This window comes from Dunckerocampus dactyliophorus, chromosome 12, assembly GCF_027744805.1.
Source record: "Dunckerocampus dactyliophorus isolate RoL2022-P2 chromosome 12, RoL_Ddac_1.1, whole genome shotgun sequence".
Classification (NCBI taxonomy): domain Eukaryota; kingdom Metazoa; phylum Chordata; class Actinopteri; order Syngnathiformes; family Syngnathidae; genus Dunckerocampus; species Dunckerocampus dactyliophorus.
Window position 1 is genome coordinate 26,747,625 of NC_072830.1, and position 26,946 is coordinate 26,774,570.

A 26,946-nucleotide genomic window follows, 5' to 3' on the forward strand; every position below is an offset into this window, starting at 1 on the left:
TCCTGGGACATATATGACACGTTCTCCGAACCTGCAGAGAGCTTTACAAGGATCTTCTATTCGATGTATATTTTGAAATTGTTGGCCGTAAGTGTAATGGAAAATCCATGGTTGTGATCGTTATATTATTGAGGTATTGGATAACGTACGGCCTTTTCTTTATTGATGTTTTAATCCTGGATATTATAGGGAAAAACAAAAACACAAAAACCTGACAAGAATATCAAGGTTATATTGAGAGGCTGTGATATTAACTGAAATTGAATCCTGTAAAATAATTTGCAGTAGAAGTCATTATTGATGTGCATTTGCAAAATATGCTCACAATTTCTGCTACACAGATCATGATCATGATCATGAACGTGTTCAGCGAAGGTAGCTTTCTTTTAAAGCAGCAGTATCGCCATGGTAACTTAGGCTAAACTCATAAACTAATCCGGACCAGGTTATGTCCAGGCTTTCAGCTTAAAATCGGCTATGAAAGTGCCACTGTTTCACTGTTTAACTAATTCAAAGATGGCGTCACCATTTACTGAGAACCAACGAGGTTCCCAAGGGGACAAAGAGCATTCCCTGATTATATTATCAATCTATAAGCGAGATAGATTATCAGACAAGGGAATACGCGAGACATGGTCACACGAACACCAGGAATAAAACGCAATATGAAATATTAATAATTAGGCTAACATTAGCAGACGTAAACGTCACCGCAGTCCTTGCGTGAGCACTCCCGTCAACACTGCCATCTCGTGGTCACAACGAGATACAACAAGAAGACGTACTGCAAAGATTGAAAAAAAAATAGTTTTTGCTCCAATTTATTTATTTTTTAAATGGGTAAGTGTTAAAATGTCAAAGTTGTGCAATGGTGAGCGTTGATAAATGAAAAGACTAGTAAGGTATAGTTAGCTTAATAAATCAGTATTAACTTACCCATTACATTCTCAGCATTATTCTGTCAGCGGTCCTTCCTCGCTCTGTTGGCGGCAACGGTGTTGCTTTGAGCAGTCATACTCTTTTGGGAACTCCTCATAATGCTCCATAATAATTACGTACTCATTTTTTGTAAAAGACACTGGCTGGGATGGCTCTACTTTTCAGTGGAGGTAGAATAATATGACGTCAAACGCCCCCTTTCGTGTGAACGCGCATTTAGCACAAAACCGAAAACGGAACTTGACAAAGTAAGTTGATAACCACCATCGCAGGACCAATGAGGTCTGATTGCGGATGTCAGGTTTTGTTGAGTTGCATCTTGAGCACAAAGCCTGGGTTTGTTGAGCCACTTTCTACACAAACATGGGTGCGGACCAACATTTGTCCCTATGCACGTGCACACCTTAACACTCTATCTTAACAACCCAGCTGTCTTTCGTAGCAGACAAGTTGAGAATGAAGCGTATGAATCCATAATAGACAAAGTCATGTAAATTGTTTGCTGAAATGTGTCATGTTTGCATGTGTGTTTCTGAGCAAACAACACAGTGTGCACCGACTCTGTGATGTGGACTGGCTCTTTCAGGAGAACACACACACACATGCACAGTCACACCAACAACATTCCCTTTGGCCAAGCCCAACGCTTGACCTCTCTGTGTCACTCAATCCACAAGACAATATTTGCATTCGTCATCATAAATATTAAATATCTACAGAAGTAAATATTTGAGTTTGGCAGCCACGAAGTGGTAAATGAATTAATGTATTCACACAAGGAGGGCCACAAGTCAGGGTGTTCTGTCTCTGCCACACACACATACACATCCATTCAACTTCTTCCCCTCCTTACCGTAAAGGCTTGTCAGTGGCCACAAGGGAGGAGACCTACAAGTTCGAAAGATTTGTAAAAATAAAGAGACACAGAGCATCACTAATGGTCACGATTCCCTTGAGTAATGTCGACCCTAAAATGTTTCCATGAAACTGTTGTTTACTACTTAAAAATAATGATGTTACATTTTGTAGAGAAATTCACTAAGCATCCACAAGTTTTTCTACTTACTACTAAGGATTAACACAAATGTCCGAAAGGAAAACTCCAGGACCATGCATGATAATGACAACAGTGGCAGTGACATGAATAACAACAATGAACAACATCGGAAGGCAGTAGAAGAACAAGGTATGAACTGAACCGTAAAACTAAACACCCTCAGGTGAATCACACAAACTAGGCACTGCTGGTAAGGTGCAAACTGGCTGACATAGAAGATGGTGAGGAACGATTACAGGCCCGGGGAAACTAATGACAGCGAGAGAATAAGGACTGATTGGTTAAAAGGGAGTGGCCAAGCGTGAAACCAATCAAGCACGACAACCAACATGTTTCAGAATATGAAAAAACAAAACAAAACTGTGATAAAATCTAAAATAGCATGTCTTCGAAATGGCCAGTTATTATATTTTCATATAAAAGTGAATCTATTACATCGGGACAGGTAGGAGAGTGCTAGACTTGTAGGGTAAGACTTGGCTGGATGGTGGTCGGTATCAGTGTTTTTTATATATAATACATGGGTAGGTTTAGGTATTGGACAAAATCTTGCTAAAGCTTTGTCTGTCATAAAGAGATTTAAAAAATTACCGCTTGAAATCTTAACAAATCCTAAAAATATATATATTGATCGCAGTGTTATGAAGTGGGTTACGATTAAATAAGCTCTGCTTCTTCCTACTCCTTTTCTTACATGTTGTATTCCTGTGTAACTTTGTACGCATGTTCGAAATAAAAAGAAACGGAACTGAACTGAACGTGTGAGTCTGAGAGTTCTGAGATTTTAAATAATGTTTGGGTAGGATCCTAATGGGGTGCGTGAAATTGAGAGGGAGTCATGAGGGATTTGGTATCATTTGCAAACTAAGAGCCTGCAGAAAGGCAATCCCTGTTTGACCCTGGTCTGTGTATAATTGTGCCCTCTGACCCTATGGACATGCACAATCACATATCCAAACAGTCAGATCCCCTTTTAATACCCAGGGAGTAGTGCGGCCCTACACGGTTGGCCCCAGTACCCAGGAATATAACCTCCGCACGCACACACGCCCTCAGGCAAACAACATGCTTTATTGTTGTTGGCCACTTTGAAAATGTTGGAGGATGAAACCACATGTGGAGCTAGATGTCATTACCGAGTTTAGGCCCCTTGTATGAATGGAAGATAATGAAAAATATAATAATAATTCAAATCTGCCTGTTGTTCCGGCGATCAAGTTTGGTGTTTTTGTGTCAGTAACATCACTACAACATCACTACAACATCACTACAACATATCATCCACAGTGTCTTTCAAGGCTTCTTCCGAATGTCTTGTATTTGTATTTGAGTTCATTTAGCGGCCGTACGGTGACTGAGTGGTTAGCATGGCCACACAGTCAGGAGATCGGGAAGACCTGGGTTAGAATCTCCGCTTGGACATGTCTGTGTGGAGTTTGCATGTTCTCCCCGTGCGTGCGTGGGTTTTCTCCGGGTACTCCGGTTTCCTCCCACATTCCAAAACCATGAATGTTAGGTTAATTAGAAACTCTAAATTGTCCATAGGTATGAATGTGAGCGTGAATGGTTGTTTTTCTATATGTGCCCTGTGATTGGCTGGCGACCAGTCCAGGGTGTACCCCGCCTCTCGCCCGAAGTTAGCTGGGATAGGCTCCAGAATACCCCCGCGACCCTAATGCAGATAAGCGCCATAGAAAATGGATGGATGGAGCTTTTTTATGCTTGAAAATGTTAATTAGAGCAAAACATACATAAGAATGGCTTCAATATCCATTTTTTCTTACTAATAATAGGCCGTACTCAACCACGAAAAAGCAGGACCTATTTTTGAAAAAACGTGATAAACAGAAAGCCTCGAAATCCGAACCGCAAAGTGGCGGGAAACGGCTGCACTTATATACACACCATCTGCTCGCCCTCTTGTGTTTTACCCAACCATCTTCATCATCATCAACCAATTTTCATCTACCAACGCAACAACATTCCCGCTCTTTCCACAGAAAACAATTCCCATTGTCATTGTTTACATGCAGAAAACAATGATGCCATTTTTGGATATATGTATCTATGTATGTTCAGGTTTCAATCACCATTGTTAGTAAATGTGTCTCCTTGAGAAAAAGACTAACTGTCTATACTATAGACTTTGTCTGTCTTTCTATTAAAAAACCTTTCTCAATGTCCCTGTTCTTTCTGACACAAGAAGTCTGCAACACACAGGCAAAGAGGGAGTTTAGGGAGAGTGTAGGAGTAGAGGGGGTGCTCAAAGACTGTCGTTGGACGGGTCTGAAGTAATGGACCGCCTGGCGTGCCTGACAAAGACAACTAACAACAGAGAGATGTACTGCATCAAACCAGGAGGACAAGAGGGGTTCAAAAAGCGTTGTCCCCTGGGGCCTTTCAGCCTGGCATCCATGCACCCTTTCCCAGCAGGGGAACAAGCGTCTTCACACAAACACAGTGGGAGGATGAGAGGATGAGACAGGCTAGAACTATAATAGAGGGAAGCTCTGAAGGACAGTGTGAAAATAAGAAAACATGAGACTCGGAATACTTTGGTCATTATACAGAGACAGCGTCCATTGTCACAGATAATGGTCACTGCAGCTGCACTAGATGAGGCCACAACATTTGAGTAGCACACAATTAATCTCTTTGAAATAATTGCATTGTTTCCATGATAACTGCCAGTCACTGTATGTACAGTACAAGTATATACGGTATGTGCTTTGAAAAGATGGTCATCATCAGTGTTGGCCCTGAAGAGCACCGCTCAAGTCAGTGTCACTCTTTCAAATTCAGTTTAAATGTAAATGTCGATGGAGACCAAGCTGTGCCAAACCAAGCTAGCCTCTGCCAATCCAAAAGCGTCCTGCCCGGTATGCCAGAGAGTGCTCAGGTCCAATGTGTGATTTGGATGCCAGGAAGAACTCTGAGTAACTAACCCAAAATACTGTAAGTTGGCCAATCCAAATGTGAACGTCCTCAAAGGACATCAACAAGACTGTCATTGTGGCATCCCAAGGAGCGAAAAGTTCAGGAAGAACCCAAAACTCTATTAGATGCAAAAATATTCACAAGCTGCTATTAAGTTCCTCTGTAGAACTTTTTTTTAAATGGCCCAACCCTAGAAAAGTACTTGCGATGGTAAAAAAAACACGATGATGACCATAAAACTGGAACTTAAGGCCATGTTCCATAATGCCGTTTCACAATTCCAACTGCCTTTGTCGAAATATGCACATCAAACGGTGTAAGAGAGTGTTCAATTAAAATCTTTTGCCAATGGGGGGTAGATAGAACAACATGAGTAACGTCTAAATACGTCCGGGAAACGTCTGCTTAAGTATGAATAACATATTCATTCAGCCCAGCTTACAAAACAACAAATACCTGATGTCGGTCTGAATTACATCTATCAACATCCAGTATGTGTCTTATAAAAGGCAGCCCATAATCGTATCTAGCCAGTCCACATTGCTCGTATTGAAATTATATTAGGATCACTATTATCTTGGAATGCTGTTATATTGGAGTACTATCACACTTGTAAGTGCTGCGCAATGATATATGTTTTATGATTTTGATTTTTTTTAGGGTATATTCTATGTAGGATCCTGGAAGTGAAGGCGTGTCAATTGACATGCAACCTTTAAAACAACAATGAAATGTGCATCTTTAAATCAAAAAACCAAAGCGGGACTCATCATATAATTGGGAAGTTAACTTTATATCCGGACATGTTGTCATTGGCTTTATTGCAAAGTGGAAAAGTCACAATATAAAACCAAGTCACATGCACACAAAACACGTACGTGCAGACACAAACTGCAAATAGAATCAGTCCCATGTGGGTAATAGAACTTGTCTGCACTAGGAAGTTTTATAACATTTAGTCATCAAACGAAAAGGAAGAGAAAGGAAGTAAGCGGTGCGTGTCTGTGGGTGTTTTTGGTTCAGTTCTTTAAATAACAACAGGATTAAAAGACAGCGCTGTCTCTTTTGTTTCACATAATCGATTAATTAAAATGATCTAAGGAGTTTATACTTGTTTTTTTTCCTCTAGCATGTGTCTTTACAGCATAAAACTCAAAGAAACATTTCCTCCTCAGTCAGAACATTTTTACATGGAATGGTATGACATTGGACGTAGCGAAGCTTTTCTCTGAACTTCCAGAACAGTCTTTTTGACATTGATAAACGCAAAACACATTTTAAAAACCTGTAGTCATTTTGTCAGTGTTGTTAAAAATATTGTTCTTCAAGGGTTGCATCACTCTTCCGATGAAAAGGAGAGCAAACTGCAGCCAATTTGTAATTTACAATTTACAAAACACATTTAACCTCCTACGACCTGGCGTCCACATGTGTGGACATCACATTTTTGGTTGTCAGGACTACAATGTTAAATTTTGGACAACAAGGGCCTGGCATCCACTTCTGAGGACGTTAAACTGCCACCTAGTGGTGCAAGAAGAGTGTAACAAAGTACATGTAAAATTCAAGATGGCTGACAACCCACCCAAACATTCAGATGGCTCCTCCCAATCAAAAAGTCGACCAGGTAAAAAATTCAAACAAATTTCATGGCTGATTCTTGCTCAGATATGTTTAGAAGTGTTCAATGTGTGTTGTGGAAGTTGAATTTTGCAAAAGTAAGAAAATTTGACGATTTACCATGCTGCTAAAGTTGATGTACACATATGTGGACAGAGGGACTTAGTTTTGTTGATTTTGTTGAACATGTCCACAAATGTGGACAGAGGGAGTTGGTTTAGAATTTGTATTTTGGGATGATTTTGTTAGAAAACATCATTTTATACAGTACAAACAAATATGGCGTGTTTTATAAATAAAATCTATGTAGATTTGTTTTTGGTTTGAAACAAAAAAAAAAATTTCCAAGAGCATTATTCTCTGCAACAAGTAATGGAAATGCTGGGGTTAATTGGTGGAGACAACTCCGAGGTGGAGGATTTATCAGTCATCAATGATCCTGTGGGAGATGCTGAATATCAACCTTCTCCCACCAGCAGTGAGGAAGACAGTAGTGGGTGTGAGGACCACAGCCCTGTCAGCCTATCAGGGGACGCAAACGTTTGCGCGAGAAATACAAGGGATATCGGTCAGATCGTGACATTGCCACATCACGCACCCCCAGGCGTCACTCTCAGACACCGCAGAAAGAGGCTGATGTCTCAGGCAATGTCTCTGAAGATACAACACCAGGACTCAGCCATGAAGAACAGTCCAACAAAGGGTACCAAGTGGTTTGACAATAAACCAGTGTTGATGTCTACTGTACATGCTCAAGAGCCAGAAGACATGTGCCAGAGATGGGACAAGAAACTGAAACGGTATGTGACCATCTCTCCACCATGTGTTATCCGTGAATACAACTCCAAGATAGGTGGAGTTGACCTTGTGGATAGAATGATGAGCTACTATCGAATGAGTGTCCGGACAAAAAAATGGACACTGAGGATGCTGATGCACTTTACCGATCTGGCTTTAGCCAACAGCTGGCTACTGTACCGCAAAGACCTCACTCTGAATGGCACACCAAAGAAGAACATCATGCAGTTCCTTCAATTCCGCATGGAAGTGGCCATGACCGTCTTGGCTCAGAGAGACAATGACAACTCTGACTTTTCAGAGCAGGAAGATGACACAGAAGTTTCAGTCCAAGGGAAACAGCGTCCAGTGCAGGCAGTGCCCCACATCTCATTCCGCAGGAAGGCTAATGCACATCTGCCAGAAGTGGTACACTCAAAGAACGCATCACGATGCAGAGCAAAAGGATGCTCAGGGAAAACTCGAGTGCAGTGTGTTATGTGCAAGGTGTTCCTCTGCTTACAGGCAGATCGCAACTGTTACGCTGCCTTTCATACACAGGCATGAACATTTTCCCAAGGGGAAAAAATGTTGGAGCACTTTTGGTGTGCAAGTTTCACGTTTTGAAATAAACAGTTCAACAGTAGCAATGAAAAATATTTTTGAAGGTTTACTTATTTTATATCTGTCCTCCTGCAACTGTTAGCAGCACTTCATATGACTTGCGTAAAGGGGCACAAGTTGTTTCTTTGAATTTTGTTTTTGCACTCGGAAAAAATGCTGCTGTGTTCAGGCAACAAATAAAGTTTTGCACATCATTACTCAATTGTGACGTTATTGTGTTCACTCAAATTTAAAACGAATGTCCTCATATGCGGACATCATTTTTCTCAGAAACTACATCATGTAAAAAGATAATTCTTTGTTTTTACACTCATCAGGTCCCAATTAGCCTAAATATCAAAGAGAAAATAAAAATGCATGCCTTGCAAGAGTTCGGGTCTTAGGAGGTTAAAACAATGGAGTCAAAGACAACACATTTGCATACAACCTCTTTGTATAAATCTTAAAGACATCTGAGAACACAGATGATTCTAGGTGTGGAAGGACGCTTCTGCAAAGTATTTCATGTGGCATGACTGAGAAACCACTGAGAAACCACTCCTCCTCCAAACCTACTAATATGGCAAATATTTACTGTGCACAAATACCATAAAACAGCACTTAATATGCTGCTATGCTTACTATATAATTGCATGTATTTGGTCTTAATTTAACACCAAGCATGGCGGTATATTGCGATCATAAAGGACATATACTCACACACACACACACGCAGGTTATGCTGTGCCAGCTCAGCTCAGCCTGCTAGCCTCATGGCTGTAATTGAGAGTTAATGACGCAGTTGGATCTGTTCTTTACTTCATATTAAACAGAGCCTGCTGCTACTCGACTGTAAAAGCACCCCACCCCACTCCACCTCCGCTTCCCCCACTCCATCATCTCCCCATCTCAGCCCTTTTATGACCTGGCCTGCAGGCCACCACACTGCTCTTCATTTCCAAAAGATGCATTTAAACATTTGATATAACTACGGGCTTGTGGTCAGTCTATATCTGTAGTCTCCTGTGCTACTGATTCCCCTGCTTAACCCTATACTATTTCTACACTCACCTATCTACTAGATAACAGCCTGCGTGTGCGCCTGATAACAGATCAACCCATATTTTGTGTTTTTCTACCCCTTCTATACAGGACACTGGCAGAAGCGCAGAGCAGTAAAATCACACCCCTCAAAATCTCTTTCAAGGGGGGGGCTTGAGCGACTGGCTGGCGCCAAGAATGGTGTGCTGCCCACAGCGAAGAGGTTTCTCTGGGCCCTTCCTATCACTGGCCTGAGCAAAAAGAGAGCGAGGGGAGAGAGGGGGTGAGGTAGCAATTGCAGGGATGTTAGAAAGCGAGGAGGAGCGAGGGAGCACGAGCCAGGCAGAGAAAACAAACAGGACAGAGGCTGCAGTGTGTGTCAAGTCAGTGGGGAGTTTCAGAATGTTCTCCACCACTGTTCTCCTGAGCAAAAAACTCCTGGTGGGTTATCTGCTCCTGCCGCTGTCATTTATCATCAGTCAGGAGAAGCAGAGCCAGCGCAGTCGGAACATCTAACTTCACACACGCAAACAGATGTGTAAAGACAGAACACACATGCAGATGTGCTTGCATGGGGCAGACGCTCTAATACTGTATGCACATGCAAATCAGTCTGTACTTTGACATGCACGACATCATGATCAACAGCATAGCGGAGAAAAACACTGAAATTAAAAATTGGCATATGAACGCAGACACACACACACGCACGCACACACGCACACAGACATCAGGACCTCCCTGTGTAAGGCCACTAGCGCCTTAACGTGTTCTCTTGTTTCCTAAAGTTGGCTTAGCCCATAAAACTGAGTTGTGTGCGTGTGTGCATACTTGTGTATGCTTTGTGTGTGTGTTGGGGTAACCCAAAACCATTTTCATTGCACTTCTTATATAGGGCACACAATTTCAACCAGGTAGACCTTTATACATGTAAGGTAATCACTGAAGAACCTTTACTCCTGGGCAATTATGGGATCACTATTTTCTAAGATGCATTATTAAATTTCATATTTCATATACTGTATAATGAGCTGCATAATCATTCATTATTATTTTTGGTTTTTTGGCGTTTCTCGTCAGGGGTTGCCGCAGCCGGGTGCCCTTCCTGATGTAACCCTCTCGTTTATCCCTTACATCTCCAATGGGTGTTAGTGCTCTGGATGGGAAATCAAATCTGCAGGCAGCGTGCACCATTACACCACCAGGACTGTAGCATAATTTATGTATTATGAATATAATTTGGATTTGATCATGTTTGTTTTTATTATCATTCTAATTGGCTGGGAGAAATCACATGGTTTTACACTCACCCACCTAACTTATCAGTGATAGTTCCTTGGCTGATAAAGGGGATTTCAGGCAATGCTGTGGTACATTAGAGATAGAGATTTTTGATATACAGTGGAAATTCGTTTTTTAAATTCATTTTTTGATGAAAATTTTTGGCCAGATTTTGCCTCAGTTCTCGCACACTGTATTGATTATTGTCCAATATTGCACGTAACAAAATGTTTGTATTTTTCCCTTGAGCAAGTTCAATCCATGCTCGGTAATGTGAGGAGCCAGTTGAGGTGGCTCGGGCATCTAGTTCGGATGCCTCCTGGACGCCTCCCTGGTGAGGTGTTCCGGGCATGCCTACCCGGGAGGAGGAGCCCAGGACGCACTAGACGGATTATGTTTCACAGCTGCTTTCCAGTTCCTGGTGCAACTGGAAGACTGGGAAGTCTGGACTTCCCTACTGAGACTGGATGGCAAGTTTAACCGTGTGGTGTTAATAAAGATGTGGACAGGCTACTCCCAACATTGCTTTTTTTATTCAGCCATCTTGGATCACACACCCAACACCAAATATTGCGATTCATAGTTTACACAATACTACAGTATCTTGTAAGGCACTTAAATGAGAATGTTACGCAAACTAGTCGGTTTGCCCGCATATCATTCCACAGTCGGCATGCCCAAACAAAGAATCTCACATGGTGACTCAGTCTTGTCGTGTTATTAATAAACTTCGTGAACCAGCTGTGTGAGAAACCTGTCTTTATATTCAATTGCTCTCTACTCCCAAACAGAAGCTTGTAATTGAGTGCGGGTGCAAAATAAGCCACCATGGAGTCAAACAAAGTTGCAAGTGCCTGCACTTTGATAAGGAAGATTAGAAACATTATCGAATTCAAGAAAGAAGTCATAGCAAAGCACGAAGGTGTTGTCCGTGTGGCTCTCGCTTGCACTCCTCCCTTGCCACTCGTCACCGCCGTCTTTGCCAGCATGAGTCTTCAGTAAAAGTAAAAGTGATGGTCAATGTTCAGTTATCCATTTCATTCATCATTAAATAGATTTCCCATTGTTTCCTGCATGTAAGACTACAATTAATGTCGATAAAATGTGTTTTCTGTTGACATTGGATTTACATTGTTTCCTATGGTAAAATAGTTTCGGTTTTCGTATGACTCGGGTTTTAGACAAAACCATTGGAACGGATTAATAAGGAAAATCAAGGTGCCGCTGTATTTAAGTCTGTATATAATAAAGAGCAATTCTAACAAGAAGACATAGAAATAAGAGCATTCATGGCTTCAAACACGTCAATAAGTGACTTCTTCATCCCTAAACTGTTGTTTGGGTCGACACTTGGTGAGCAACACTGTCTTCACATTCTCTCTTGATCTGTCTCCCTCGCTCCTCTCAGCAAGCAGCTCTTGCATAATCATTTACTTAACAGATTTCTTTTTCTAAAGTGCCTAAAGGGTTTAATTATGTACATACGACAGCGTCTATAAACTTCTATTCTGAGAACCTTTTTTATTGACTTTTGAACCAGGCTACCCTCTGGCATTTCAATTAACCATTTATAAGAGAAAAAAACTACAATTAAGCTAAATGTCTCCATAAAGAGGCTTTCACATCATTCATTCTTTTTTGAGGATGGCAGGAGTCTTAGAAAAAACACGATGTGGGTTTGTGATGCAGCTGGAGTGGGAGCCGAAGGAAGGAGGGGAAGCACCGAAACCAAGAACAGGAGGCAGGAAGAAAACAGGGAAGAAAGAATGAGATGTCATTAAAGAAGTGAATGAAAATGAAAGATTGGTGGAGATAAGTGCAGTGGGACTGGGCAGGAGGGGTGACAAGCCCGCTGGTCATAGAGCCAGCCCGCACTGACCTTGCTACTTAGTCCCTAATTACATGTTGTGAAACTTTAGTCGGCTCGCAGTCATTTGGCTGCACTGGGCCTCTCGGAGTATAGACAGAAATTACAACACCATTACAAACGCACTCTAAAAAGAGACAGAGGGACGTGGTGTAAAGGGAGGAGAGGAGTGAGTGGGGAGGTAATAAAGGAGGTAAGAGAAGAAAGGGTGAGGGAGGCTGCTATGGTTAGCGTGTGTAAAACAACATTGGAGCTTTTCTATATAGGCCCCTCCAGGACAGAGCGCTTTATTTTGTTACAGATCTAAGTGTTTAGAACTACATCAATGACAAATACTTTTGATAACACACATCTCCACATGCACTAAACTCGCTCAATCAGCCCAGAAACACTTGGCTTCTGTAGCCATGAGAGCACATGCTTGCACAAATCCTTGAACGCACGCTCGCCATTCACACCTAACAACATTAGGAGCAGCCTACACAGTAAAGAACTGCATCAAGACTCTACCTTCATGGAAATAAAAATGTTAATTCATTCAGCATTCTTCATAATTCCTGAAAAAATTGAGGTCACAGTCAAAAACCAGACAGTATCTGGTGTGACCACCATTTGGCAAAAAATACCATCTGAAGCCGTCCTTGGCAACATTGCAGTTCGTTCACACATCGTACCCTCGCTCTATCACGGTTTTTCAAACATGAATTAATTCATATACAGTATGATCGCTGTCTCGTGGTTGACTTTGGCAAAATATTAGTCCAAAAATATTGAGAGACAAGTCACACAGTGTGTATTCTGGTCACGAGACATCAGTAATGTTACAAACTATATTTAGGAAGTCATTAACACGTTTTGTATGCTCTAACCATGAAAATATTCAGTTTATTAATATTGAATCCCGATGCGCATCCCAAACTTGCTCAATGGGTGACATTTCGGGTAAGTTTGCTAGCCATGCAAGAAATGAGATTGTGTACAGATCCTTGCAACATGAGGCTGTGCATTAGCAGCGCCCCTGGCCAGGTGTCTGTTATGGACAATGAACATGGCAAAACTTTTAGATCTTTGAGTTTGCTCATAAAAAATGGGAGCAAAAATAGAAGTGTTGTGCTTTGATTTTTTTTTTTTGCATAAATTGCATAAATGTGTTCACAGCTTTCACTCAGCATTGACACAAAGTTGTCCTGCAAAAACCGTGTGGACGAAGTTGCAACGTGACGGACAGACTTTCTAGCCTGTACTTACACACAACCGATAGGAAATGATGAGATGTGATATAAGTTGTGTAATATTTTGGGTAGATAAATATATTTACTACTTGTAATTACACTTATTTCCTGTTCACACATTGTAAACCTTGGACACCCAGATGTTGAGCAGTTCAAAGCAGTGTCTCCTTGGCTGAACGAGCAAACGCCTTCCTTGGCCTGTTCATGAGCATGCATTGATTAGTGCTTTGCTGATTGCACTCATTTCCTGATATTAATTGGTGATGGTCTTATCTCTCTCTGGCTGATTGCTCGTCAGGGGGCAAAGTGAAGCAGAGAGATGAGGGTCGCGGTACGAGAAAGATGGCTGGATTGCTACCTATAATCTGGGATCAATCTTGGCCGAAGTGGACGGCATGCAAGGGAAGTGGGGTTAACCCCTGACTGCCCACAACCCCTCCCCAACCCTGAACAGCTCCTTGCTTGTCTCAGCATAGCCCCTCATCGAAGGGGTGGCTTGGTCAGCCCCGGAGGGGAGAACACGCTGCAGAGCAGGCAGACAATTTTCAGCTTGGCTGCTTTTACTTTCAGGCCGACCATCATGAAAACAAACTGACAAAACAAAGGACAGCAAATTAATGACCCGTGCCCCCTCAATCCCCCTCTACCCCCGAACCCCTCCAACCTCTGACGATTGACTCCTAGCTTGGCACGTCCCCGCTGCTCCCACCGCTCCCTCCCTCATGACTTTTGATCCCCTCCAAATCACACAAGCGCAGCTACACAGATCTGGACACTGATGTCCACTCGCACATCACACACATCAGTACCACCATCGCCCTCTTCCTTAACTCTGTGACCCGTGGCATCTGGTTTAGATTGTCACAGGAAGAGCGAGACAGAGAGGTACAGAGGGGAAGACCCAGTGTGAGAGTGAGAGAAAAGGCCTCTCTGTCTGTGTCTGCACCTTCATTACCATGTGTTAATATTAATGCAATTTGAAAAAGAAACAGACAAGGACACACAGCGGGTGAAGTGGGGCTTGCCTGCGCTGAGTGGAACAGCATGCTCTCACGGGCCAGACATGCGTCCAACCCGCAAACCTCATGCAACCCTGTATTCCCTGAGAAATTGTCACTGTACCACAAGGTTCCAAGTTGTTTCTGGTAGCTAAGTTTTCATTTCATCTTCATTTTCATTGAATGTAATGAAATGCAATATTTTATGGGGTGGGCATGTATGAATGCATGTTAGGAAGCTGACTAAACTCTGCTGTGATAGCTTGGGTTGAAAAGCAAGGCGCAGAATTTCTACTTTGATCTGTTACTGTCTGTGTGTTCATTTGGTAATGTAGTAAGTACCATGCTATAGTCACCACTACTTTACAGTATATGTTTTAGCAATGTTATAATGACCATAGGTGCAGAAAATATACTGTAGCAGACTCATATATTAACATGAGATACTCCCGAAGTCAGCTGGGATAGGCTCCATCATACCCGTGACCCTAGCCAGGATACGTGGCATAGAAAATGGATGGATGGAATAACACATTAGTTCCTCATAAAGTAATTAGCATATACCTAGTAGTTTGATAGCGTTAATGTCATCATTAATCATTTTATCATTTTTTCATCCGTCTGGAATTACAGCAATTGATTTTCGATATAACTTCTTCATCCCCGTTTTGAGCCTTTGCGTTTGCCTTTAAATGAAAGAGATTTTGCTAACTTTATATTCATCTAAAATGTAGTATCAATTACGACAAATGTACAAACACGCTCACTGACGTGCTGTCACGCAATCTTTGTTTTGCTATGCCACTGCTGTGTCTTCCAAATATGATTTTTCCACCTCCACTTCATTTCCGTGAAAGCCTGCTTCTTCATCCTCGTCGTCTTCCCACCTGCCGTGATTCAATCAAGGCTCTTTAAATATGGACGCCACAGTCATGAGCCACTTTGCGTCGACCTTCTACGGTGAAGTGGGGGCGTGGAAAGGGCGTAACTTGATGCGGAGTTGCGTACGCACACTTCTCCTCAAGGTGGAATCAATGAACCACAAATGGCGTGAATGTGTGCGTACGCCACTTTTTTCCGGTCTGAATATTTTTGTCCGTACGCACATTTTGGCTTTCTGACGTACGTTGACTTTTTGTCAGATTCCCACGCACGGTTTTATAGATGAGCCCCTGGTCTGGGTTGAAGTCACCTTTAATTTTTTCTTCTTTCCTTCTCCTCCAGCTCTTCATGTCCGTTTGTCTCAAATGTTATTTCTTCATGAATGATGGAACTCAAGCAGTTTTGGTTTCTTGCATTTTCTTCCCAGTTGTTGGTATCAGTGTTGCGTATACCTCTTCATGGCCTTCAGCAGGTCCTTGTAGCCCTTCTTCTGCCCCCCTTCTTTCATCTGGGAATAGGGGATCTACTTTGGTAATCAGTAAACTAAGTAGTATAATTGTATCCACGCTGTCACCACCATACACCACTTTTCTACAGTTTTTTTGTAAATTTGTTTGGGTTTTTCATGCAAAGCATATAACTGGATCTGGCCTACAATTTCAATGTTTTACAGTGACAAAATGACCACAGTGGAAATTAAAACAGCAAAGATTTTAGATGTGAAGATTTTAGGCCATCACGGCCTAAAATCTTCACAGTACTACACATGCAAATCAGTCATTGAATAATGCTGCTTTACAGAAAATACAAGAGAAGCTACGAACGTGCCAAAAAAGATTAGGCACATTTGAGATGAGGTCAGATAGCGGAGCTGGCTGACATGTGGTGGGAGCAGCTTCAGGGCATTCTCTGGGCCCACCAGAGCAAAGCAAGCGTCTGACAGCCAAGGTCACAGCGCCTGTTCAGAGTAGTTCTCATCTGTACCAACTTTTTTGTGAAAAGAAAAGATGAAATGCAACATTTAAAAAAAAATTCAAATGAAGTCCCATAAAAGAGTCCAATTAGCAGTACTACTGTTGTATTACAAATACTGCATTGCACCTGAAGCTCCAGGGCGCTGAGTAAACTCCACCTAGGGTGTTATTGGATTTTTATTTATTTATTTGATCTTTCCATGTAGAGGCTGGACAAGTTCTTCATTCTTCCTGGGGTGTTCCTCTCTTTGGGCCATTTACTTGCCGCAGGCAAAGGATGTGTCAATATATTACTCTTTTTTAAACCATGTGACATAATTGAATGGCTGGATGGCTTGCAGAACATTGACTATACTAGCATTCTATTTTTGGAGTGATTGAATAAATATGCAACTTTTGTCGACACCGGCATGAATGTACTTGATTAAAAAAATTGTCATGAAAATAATAAAAAAAAATGCATATATAAGTTAGTTCTACAATAGTTTTCAAAAGCTTTAATTATGACTTTTTTTAGTTTTTTACAAAAAAGACTTACAAGCATCCAACTTTATATGCAAAACGTAGATATGTTAGAATTAGACATCAATATCTTGTATTTCTGTTTGAAACAGTCAGTAAACACACACATTGATGCGAAATGAGGCAAAAAAGGATGTCTTTCCTCTTGAAGCAGGCCTGAATCAATGATCCCGAGAAAAGCTGAGGTCACCACGCTTGGTTTTAGTTTTATGTCTTCATTCTTAAACTCAGTGTGATGGATTTAAAGTGTGTGTTATCAGCCGTGACTACATTTTTAAGGCGGGCCGGTCAGACAGTCCTCATTCGGTGGTAGCTACTCGCAGATACACGACACAAACCCACATTTTCCTCTTCTGTGTCTATTGCTGACCCCTATGAGCTAAGTGGTCACGCGTCCAGATTTATAGCTCATCAGCATGAATTGGCTGCAGTGTGCCATGGACTCAGCCAACTTTAGAAGATTACACGTTAGCACAAGGATGCGGGAGTGTTCTCAGTTTGGTGGGTGGGAGAGAAAGAAGATGGCACAAAGAGGAAAGACAGACATGAGTTTGAGGCAGTAATTTCAGACAGAAGTTGTTAATGGGTGGTTTAAAGATTAATGGTAGAAGACGTAGACAAAGTAGGAGCTGGAGTGCAAGAAGTAAGATGGAGAACGCACTCTTCCCCCTCTTTCTTTGCCACTCATTACTCAGTCCAGTCCTTTAGGCATCGACATGTCCCGCCATCCCATATACAGCTATTGATCTCTCACAGCACTCACATACGCAATTTAAATCACAACAAATATATTCCTCTTGCAGCTGTACTCCTTTTTTATAGCAGCGTGCGTGTGAGTGTGTGCAGAGTAAGAAAGGCAGACAGCAAATTTGTATGAATACAAAAAAATGCATGCGTGAAAAACTAATGTTTCTATTGAAAGTATCTGCAAGTCCTGATACGTCTGTCAATACTATTGGTCAGACATCTGAGAATGAGGTCAAAGCTTTTGTCAAGGCGAGTTCGCTGACCTCACAGCTCATTTAATGAAAACACAAACACAAGAGAAACCAAGGGAATTTCATTAGTCCGTGCTAACACCCATCGTAACACAGAGGTGGGGTTATGGTTCCAACAACTTCCACATCTCATCAAAATAGTCACCAGTAACTATGATCACAAAGCGTTGGGTTTTATCTAACATTGGTGTTCCAGCATCAGCGTAATGATGTGGGTTGCCAGACAGGTGAAATGCAGTGACATGCGGTGAGCTTCATGGCTGGTGAGGCACTGATTTCTTGGAGTTTATTTTATGTTAACACAGGTTATTCATTAAGAGGAGAAGAAAAAGAAGAGCATTTGTTTGTTTTGAAATACTTCTTAGTCCAATTTATTGATTTTGTATTATAAATATTATATTTATTATACAACATAGTATAATTATATATGTAATAATAATTACATACTATATATGTAATTATGTAATGATGTAATGTCTGTAATTATATATAATATAATTATAAATTTTATATATCAACATAGTATACATCAACATAGCATAATTATACAGTATATAATATAAGTACATAAGTACATAAGTACATTTCTCTGTATTTTATTGCCTGATTAGCAATTATCAAACTTATATCAAAGACATTGCACAAGCTGTAGAAGGGAGACGGGCTGAAACGTACATGCACCAGCCGCTGTCTTCACTCTGTGAAGTGCACTCGAACGGTAGGCTCAGCTCACGCACTTAAGCCGAGGCAAGAGATTCACCACAGAGTCGTCTCTGCTTCCTGCTCCGTGTGCAAATTCAGCAAATTTTTACTTTGGAAACACCGCAATTGAAAACTATTGAAATCATACAAAAAACACATTAATTGTAAGATAGGATTTATTTATTACATTTTTCACACACGTCACTGGTGAAATGAGTGATCACAAATCTCTCAGGGGCGGGGCTATGGGATGGGTAACTGGGCTCAGGACCCGGATGTTTTCCGAAAAGCCCGAAATCTAAATTTTACTTCCAAAGAAAAAGCAAATCTCATTCGTAACGTGCCGTACAAGAGAGTGCAACAGAGTGGCAGCAGATGCATAAAGAATCCCGCGAACAGTGTAACCTGCCTGTTTTTTGTTAACATCAAAGCAAACATGACGGATGTCAGAGAGTTTTTAGCATGACAGTCAGAATAAGCAGCCGAAAAAGCCAACAATGCCAGCTGTGATGATTGAGGGGTATTAAACCAGTGTTAGCTTCCATCATTAATCAAAGGGTATAAATTCATGAATGTTTTCCAGTGCCTTTTGTATACTTTATGGAAATCTGAAAGTTGCGGTGTTGTATTTTTTTTTTAAAAAGCACCAAAAACGTAATCGCCCATCTCGGCTAATATTGTAAAGTCGTTCCTCCTGCAATGACCCTCTAATGATGAGTGGAATATGAAAATGGATTGTAAAAAACTGACGTTTTGTGATAATCCAATCATGCTTGTTTATATGGATCATGCCTGCAATGCTACCACCACATAGGGTCATTCTCCACCATCGGACCAAATCACAACCACATGGTCACAGATGAATTCCTCCAAAATCTCTGCAGAACAGCCACCAACCGGCAGCCACCAGCTTCCAACACCACAAAACCGCAAGCTAACCGCTAACAGAGAGGGCGACGGAAACCAAAGAAGACAGGAGGGATGGTGGGAGGAGAAAGAAGGAGAGAACGGATCCTAACAGGACTGATAATGAAGAGTAGGAGAATGAAGTCATAAGAACAAACAAGTGCAGTGTAGTTAAAGTGCATCTTGCTAATAAATGGCCATGGTGAGCCCCAGAGACCTGTACCGCCATTGCCCTACAAACAGCCACATATATGACGTGCGATATGGTCATTTGTTTCTTAATGACAATCACCACTTAGGAGCTGCTAATTAAAAGCAATTTGATTCGAAGACACTTATCAGACTCCAAGGGAAAATACATGCAAGAAAGGCAGGCAGAGTTATGGCCACCTTTATTTGTCAAAGTCCTCCCACTCCCCCGTACTGCCCTCCTGCCTGTCACTGTCCCCCAGCTTGATTGCCTCTAATGGACATGCTTTATCTAGGCTGACCTAACCATTGTCACAGGGAGCAGAATTTGTGAGCTTTTAGAGTGGGTACACTCATCGACGTGCTGTGGGAGTAAGGGATGGGCGCAAGGAGGGGGCTTTTGCTTGGCAAGTATCCATCTATGCACTCTAAGCTACTTTGTTAGGACACCCCCCCACCGCCTCACTCCTGATCCCAACTATGCAAATAGGATGCCACTTAAATGCAAAGTGCGGAGTGAAATATTAGCTTTGCATTCAATAGATGAGTGACAGGGAGATAAACGTACACCTCAGATTTGGGCATTTCAAGCACAAATATGAGAAACGGGACCCAATGAGGAAATCAAGTATGAGAGAAATCTAGAGTTAGGGTGAGGCAATGAAAGTTTGCCTCCTCGCTCAGTAGGAGAAATCGGATAGGGCCACGTTAAAAATCGCTTGACACGCTCGACACAAAAGACAGCTGAGGAACCTGAGCCGTGTTTGAGTGTCGGTGTGGGAGGCACTAATCTGTGGACATGGAGGGCACAGGTGGTGAAACAATCAAACGGTCTTGCATATATCTTTTTGTCACACATCCACAGACATGCACGTGCACACACACACACACATACTTGCCAAATAGTTAGGCAAGACAGCGAAACTAGTAAGAACCAGAACCGCGTACATCCTGTACTGTACTGCTACTGTTTACACCCATTCTCATCTCCAGTCATGGTAAGCTACGGAGCATGCGTGAAAATAATTTGCGTGCAGCCCAGGCTCCTGCAATCGATGAATCTATGGCTGATTCTTATCGCTCCAGGAGGCTGCGACCATCACAGCCGCATCTCTCGCTTGTCAAATCTTTCACAGCCCTACTCTACTAAATACGAGGATTACTATTTTCAAGGCATCATCCCAATTTTTCAGGAGTTACTTTAGTTACAGACGGTGGCGCTGGCGAGCGGCACGACTTTAGCCCACTTGAGCCCACATGCAATATAGGCAGATGCTAAAGGCACGGTGGCCTCCGGAGGGCGTCAAAAAAATCGAGCAAAAAAACCCCACCTGCAATATAAACATACTAAAAGTAGTTATTAATATGAACGTTCACATGATTCAACTGTAAAGCAACGCCCAAATGATATTACTGCAAATAATAAAAATAAGTCTCCCTGCGCCCATCATTTTTGTACAGTTTTGCATATTTTGGTCTAGATAGTTTTTGTATGTTGATTTGTAATTTGTTAACTTTGTAAATCGGGTGACACCAAATCAAATCTAGCCTAGGGCACCACTTTGGCAGGGCCGGCCCTGTGTACTACTTTCATACACTTACTTTAAGAATTTTGTTAATTCAGGATGCCGTGACACATCTCCGAATCATGCAGTGATATCAGTTTGGATCCTACTTTGATCTTGTAGAAAACAAGTAGGGAAAGTTCAAAGTGATCGTGAAAACGAACAGCCAAATAATGAACGTGTCGTTTTAAAAGAACTAGGACCGATGCTTCTTTGGTCGTTATTCATTTTTATGAACTGAAAACTTGTGGTGAAAAGCTCACGTTTCATAGAAAAAAAGAAACACTTAAAAAAAAGTTGTTAATTTTTATGTCCTCTGTGACACAGATATGCATTGCATAGTCATAATGTGCAATACTAAAAGGTGCATTCATCTTCAGAAAGGATGCTGACAAATGATTTAAACAAGTGAGGTTATAAACCTGTTAGCAAAATGACTTTTAACATATCTTTTGACTTGGTTGGTATGCACTTGCAGGCTACTAGAAGAAATGCAAAAGTGAAGAAATGCTTCACTTTCCACAACCAGAGGCCATGCCCACTTCAGTGGAGGGAACATATGCACAAAAACGCACGCGCACGCGGTAGGATGAATTGCTATGTGCTGTTGTTTTACTAGGCTAGACAAAGACAAGGTAGATCAGATTCCAAGCTCCTGTTTCCCTCTTGAGCTTTTGACTTGTTTTATGTGTCAGTGCCACACGCCCTGTCTCAGTGATGAAGCACTACACAGGAAAAACATGTTAGCTCACACTTATACCAATGTAAGTGTGAAACTTCACTTTTACAATACTTTTAACGAAGTACAATACTCCCTCGTTAATCACTGTTAATTGGTTCCAGAGTGAATGTCTGCAAATCAGGATTCCTTGACCTTCTAAATACAATTATTAGAGCACTCTAGACATGGACTAACACCCCTATAGTCACCTGTAACCTTGTACTACCCAATATAGCAGCCATAATAAGAGTAAATAAGCCATTTAAGGCATAAATAAAACTTGTGCTTGTGTGTGTTGTTATCAATGTGTTCCCCTAAAGGAGCAGCAGCATGAGTGGCGGACAGGAAGTAACGTTGGGGGCTTAGAGTTGAGCTTCATGTTGCCGTGGGTTACCGCTGCAACAGTAGCCTGTGTTTTTATTTGGGATTATTGTGACTGTTGTGCGATAAGTCAAACCTGCAATAAAAGCCTGTTGTTCCGGCATTCAAATATGGTGTGTGTCTGTGTGTGTTTTTGTGTGTGTGTCTCACTGAACATTACAGTGACATTACTGACATCTACTGACTAGTGTAGAATACTACGTCAACGTCTGACATCATACGCTGCAATGTGCGTATTTTTACTAGCTTATTAGCTTTAGCTTAAATATGCATGTTTTGAGTAATAATTGGCCGTATTCAACTGCAAAACTGCATGATTTATTAATTAATATATTTTTGAAAAAACGCAAAGTGGCGAGGGCTGACTGTCTACTCTTCTAAAAGCAACATAACGCGCTGTAAATGAAGTGCATCGCTAATGACTGCTGGCAATGACAGACATGATAGAAGAGAGTCATGTACATCAGGCACTAAACGTATATCAACACGGACGACATTCATTAACCTCACCAGCACCTCTAAACATACAAAGAACAAATATATGGAAATAAACACCTGTTTCATGCACCTTAGCAGTCCAGGCCTGCGCTATTCATGCAACATGAAACCTTTCATCAGACGTCAGTTGGAGTAACCTGAACACCGCATATTATTTGGTAATCTTATTTACACTCTGAAAGTGAGCAGTGGAGTGTAAATTCTGTTTTATGTGGTCAGGTATCTGCCTCACATGTACTCCAAGAATGTCATATTCACGCATGAAATCTGAGGCCAATTTGCTTTTTAGTATACTTTCATGAGTAAATGTTGACATATTAAAAATATGCCGATGTGTGTATTTTTCCTAATGTTTCATTCCCTGGAAAAAAAGAGTGACGTATTTATTGATTGATTAGTTATATTATTATTTCTAAAAAGGCCCCATTAAAAGAAGTTGGTTGTTGTACAAGACGAGAAGACGGACTTCCCCAGAGGACCTTCCACAGTTCATTCACACACACCAAACACGCAGCAGCGCGCACCCTCAGGCCAGCCTTGTAATGGGATCCTTATTGTTATTTCTGCTGAATAAAATAAATCCCAGTAATTAACATGTTAACATGATGGATGGACCTTGATTCTGCAGGGAGCAGAGAATGTCTGTCTGCAGTCAAGCTGCCCCGCTGCTGCCTGTACCGAGAATGACACGTCCAGAAAGATTTGGTGAGACATGCAGGGAGGAGGGATGTGAAATATGAAACCTTTACAGAAACTCTGCCAAACAGCAGACCGGCATCCAATTGAGTTGGTGGTTTCGAAGCAAAGAATTGTTTGACAACTTTATTAACATACTATTCTATTTTTCACGGATTGCACCGCCAGCTTGCAGAACGAGACAAACTGTTATCTGAGGGGTTTTTTAGAAAAGGAATTGAATGACAGCAAAGTGAATGGACAGAGGGAACAACCATTTAACCCATTCATATGTTTGAGCAGCGGGCAAGGAAATAAGGATCCAGCACGATGCAGGGAGCACAAGGCTTAGAGAGCAATCAGAATCTAATCTGTCTCAAAGAGCAAGGACACATAAATGACCTAATGAAAGCAAGCATACAGCCGACACCTTTGAAAGAGGGCAGTGGTGGAAATGCAAACGTGCCGCAACTATGGGGAAAATTAAAACCCACAAAAGGAAAGCAAAACAAAAATATTCATAAATTCTCTTTTAAACCAAGCAGGACATTCATACATTGTGTCCAACTGCAGATGGAGATACAGTGTTCCCTCGTTTATCGCGAGGGATAGGTTCCCAAAATAGCCTGCAATAAGAGAAATCTGCGAAGTAGCCAACTTGATATTTTAAAAATGATTATGTATGTTTTAAGGCTGTAAAACCCCTCATTATACACTTTACACACTTTTCTCCGACAGGCATGAACATTTTCTCACATTTCTCTCTTGTCTAAACACTCTCAAAAAAGTTCAAACTTTGTTATATTTTAATGATGAACCTACAGGTCGGACACAAGAAATTATTAAGTCACTCACGCATCTTTCACTCCTCTGACCGTGCCTTTTCGTCCTGGCGCCGTTCCGCTGTACTGTAGCGTTTTTGTATCATATTAGCAAATATATTGCTGCAGCACTCCTCCTCCAAGAGTTCTCGTTCAGAAAAAAAGTGGGCACGAGGGCCTGGGGCAATGGTTATTACATCACAGCATATAATCACAATATTCACATATTCGGTAAATATGTCACTTTACGGCTATGGATTATAAGGACTACAGCAAAGTAATGGAATGCTTAGTAAGTGCTATGATCTTCCTTATTACCACATAGTACATTTCTGTTCCTAAAATTCTGTTTCTGCAGAAAAATAAATGAAAAAAAAAAAAAAAGCTCAGCGGTCCAGATGAGCGGCACACTTGGTTCTAATTTGCAGCGTTGGTGCTGCTAGAACACACCTTTACAACGAGCCATTGTTTTTGTCAGCATAAATGTTTCCCTATCAGCATGCATACTCTACATTAACAACTACCTGTAGATAGTTTTAGCTATTTAACCTGTGACTAGGTCGTCCCTCGACTCGTGCCTGTCTTAATCCGTTTACATTCACAACACATCGTTGTTTTCTTGACCCCAATGAAAGGCGCAGTAGTGACAGTTTAGTTGTCTGTCATGTACTTGTCTTTCCTCCTGTGTTTCCTGCCTGCCTCCTTTTCTTTTCAGAATAGTTCTGGGAAGAACACTGAAGTGTGTGTGTGTGTGTGTGTGTGTGGAGGGGGGGGGGGGGGGTCCTTCCCCCTGCTGTGCCTGCTCCTTCTATATCAATGAATTTATCAATAGTGACAACACGCTACGTGCTTTTTCCTTCCTCGTTACTTTAATTAGCCGTTTATATGGATGCCCTCCCTTTTCTTTGCATTTCATTAATACATTAACATGCACTTGACAAAGCGAACAAGGGCGCCGGTGCAGTGGCCTTCGCTTGGCTGCTCGCTTTGTAGTGCAGCGCTGTCATATAAGGCTGTCCCGTTGTACTTTTCACTTTGTGCCGCACCTGACACAAACTTATTAAAACGTCATTGTTGTCAAACAATTACAATTACAAAAGACAAACATTTTGGGAGAAAGGTCAAGATAAGATGCACAAGTGAATGGTGTCATTCTGGGTTTTTTTTGCCAGCATGGGAAAGTGTTGCAATTTATTATTTGCTAACAGCCACATGTTTGTGGCTTCATGAATGTGAGTGTTGTTTAGCATTGCAGCTGTTTCTATGGGTGACCTGGTGGACTCTTTCATGAGCAAGATGGGCCGCACGGATGTGTGAGGGTGTGTGTGTTTTAGAGAGGGGGTAAGTGTGGTAAGTGTGTTTAGGCGTGTGCGTTTGGTACAGCAATGGGGTGAGAATGATCGATTCCATTCCTCAAGAAACAACCATATGTACAACACCTGTGGATTCTTTGGTAGGGGTTGCTTGGAGTGACCATACTTTGATTACCCAACCGAAACCGGCAATGAGATGGCAAGGCTATGAAATGACAAGTTGACTTATAGATGTCTTATAATATTAATGCATTTAAATTATAGTCGTCCCTCACCACTTTGCGGTTCAAATTTTGCGGCTTCGCTCCATCACGGTTTTTCAAAAATATATTGATTAATACTTCATACTGTTTTGTGGTTGAATACGGCCTATTATTTGATTTAAAAATGCATTTTGGTCACCCTATGGGGGTTGCTTGTCAAACTCCCTGAAATTAAAATGCAAAATAGAGTGGACTTTTAGTTTTAGTGTAAATGTCTTCCAATGCAAGAATTTTCCATTTACCGGTAAATTAAATTGCTATTTACTGTAGTCCAAGCTCCCTCCCGTAAACATGTTTGAAGAACAGCATTCTTCCCTCCAGATTTCAGCGTTCACCATACAAAATTTCTCTTTGAAGCGAGGAAGAATGACATCACACTCATTAAGACTTCTAAATATAAACACTCACGCGGCTTGACTGACGAGTCTATATACATGCATGCATGGCCCTGTGTGTGTGCTTCTCCCCTGACCCGTCTAGTGTGTGAAAGTCAATGTGTGTATACATGTCACAGTGCGTTAAGGTTTTTTTTTTTTTTTTTTTTTTAAAAGACCAACTGTAAAGAAAAGCTATTCCTTGCAATCATTCTCAACTGGCCTGTAATTGCTTTCAATGAGGCGGTACTGTACACATTTTACTGTACACTCGCTTGTATTCAGTCTAGCCACGTTATTCTTTTGTAACTGGGACCAAGCAACTGGCACCGACGTGTTTATGTGCAACGTAAGCTGCAGTATCACAATTCAAAAAGTTACACATTGAAGATTTGTACTCATTAGGATCTGTAAAGGAAAGTGAGCAATGTGCGAAAGTGGATTGGTGATTCCGGTCTGTGGTTCTCAATTATGGGTGAGGTAGTTGCCGTGGAAAATGATCCAGTTTCACTTAACTGATGTAAAAAATGATGACTTATTTGCTCCAAATGACCAATATTTGTTTACTGATCTATGTTAGGGACATTTAATGACAGGCAGAGTACGATAAATTCATACATGTTGGCAAGTCTGCATTATTATTGAAAGTCTCTCACGCCCCCCACCCTGACAGTCCACCGCGCCCCACTACTTGAGAAGCATTGATGTCAATAAATGTCTGTCAGTAAAATGGAGATGCAGAGATGGTAATGAAGTAAAATAAAATGACTAGTGAAAGTAGAAAAAGCCACTCACTTACCACATGGTTGG

The 26,946-nt window shown here is 41.5% G+C and overlaps 1 protein-coding gene across 7 annotated transcripts in view; it reads right to left on the reverse strand.

Annotated features, from left to right (window-relative positions):
* mecom (MDS1 and EVI1 complex locus) overlaps positions 1–26,946 on the reverse strand; it is a 164,813-nt gene that overhangs the window by 49,068 nt on the left and 88,799 nt on the right. The gene's annotated exons all lie outside the window — the stretch shown is intronic.